This window comes from Empidonax traillii, unplaced genomic scaffold (genome assembly GCF_003031625.1).
Source record: "Empidonax traillii isolate 1590-97213 ecotype Southwest subspecies unplaced genomic scaffold, ASM303162v1 scaffold5511:size8060, whole genome shotgun sequence".
NCBI lineage: Eukaryota > Metazoa > Chordata > Aves > Passeriformes > Tyrannidae > Empidonax > Empidonax traillii.
Window position 1 is genome coordinate 6,696 of NW_020960704.1, and position 983 is coordinate 7,678.

Below are 983 nucleotides of genomic sequence, written 5' to 3' on the forward strand. Positions count from 1 at the left end.
CCCTTGGAAGTGGGAATTTAGGGACAGATGGGATTTTCTGTAGATTCTGAAAGTTGTGGTTTCAGATGTCTCGTGCCCTGTACAGAATCACAGGAACACAGACAAGGAGAGGTTGCAAGGGACCTCCAGAGAGCATCTGGTCCAACCCAGATGGGACACCTGGAGCTGCATGGCCAGAACCTCATCCAGGGACTTTTAAATATATCTCCAAGGATGGAGACTCCACCACCACCCCAGGTAACAATATCTGTAAGACTTGGGGACTGGTTTGGGGCTCAATGCCCTTGCCACGCTTCTTTCCCCATAAAGGATCTTCTTGGAGATGTGCCTTCATCAGGTAAGAGGTAACAGGCACAAGCTGCAACATGAGAAATTCCCAGTAAATGTGTGGAAAAAAAATTGTTGGTCCATCCTTCTCCAACCCCTCTGAAAAGCTGTGCAGGATGAGTTCTCAGAGTGGTTTGCCTGTAGAGCAGCTTTAGAGTTCACAGAGATGGAAGTCTGCTTGGGAATGGCCCTGATCACCTAGTTCCTTGTTCAGGTCTTCTCTGAGCAGCTGAATATCACACTTACAGGATTCCTGCAATTTCTGGAGATCTTCAAACATAGCTTTCATTTGTTGGATGAGCTCCTGGAAGTCCTCCTTTGTGCATGATCCCTGGACCTTTGAGGCCTTTGCCTTCCTTTTTCTTTCTGTGAAAAAAGAGAGGTCTCAGTAGGAGACTGACACTGCCCCCACGAAGGGGACACCACCCATCTGCCCTGAGGATACTCAAATCCTCAAAAGTTTCAAGTCTCTCCTTTAGAGTCTCAGACCATCCTGCAGATTTGTCTTTTTAATTCCTCTCTCCTCCTGAGAAATACTCACTCCAGAGGAATTCAACCTTGCACTCAAGGTGCAACCTGGAAATGGGCTTTTTTTGCCTTATTTCTTCATGCAGGGAGGGAACAAGAAACTCAGACTCAGTTCCCTCAGTCAGGCC

General features: G+C 47.4%; 1 long non-coding RNA gene across 1 annotated transcript in view; it reads right to left on the bottom strand.

Moving 5' to 3' along the window:
* LOC114073151 overlaps positions 1–717 on the bottom strand; it is a 1,818-nt gene extending 1,101 nt beyond the window's left edge. The window contains exon 1 of the long non-coding RNA XR_003574290.1: positions 526–717. This is a non-coding gene — a long non-coding RNA (uncharacterized LOC114073151). The remainder of the gene's footprint in view (positions 1–525) is intronic.
* Between the last annotated feature and the right edge of the window lie 266 nt (positions 718–983).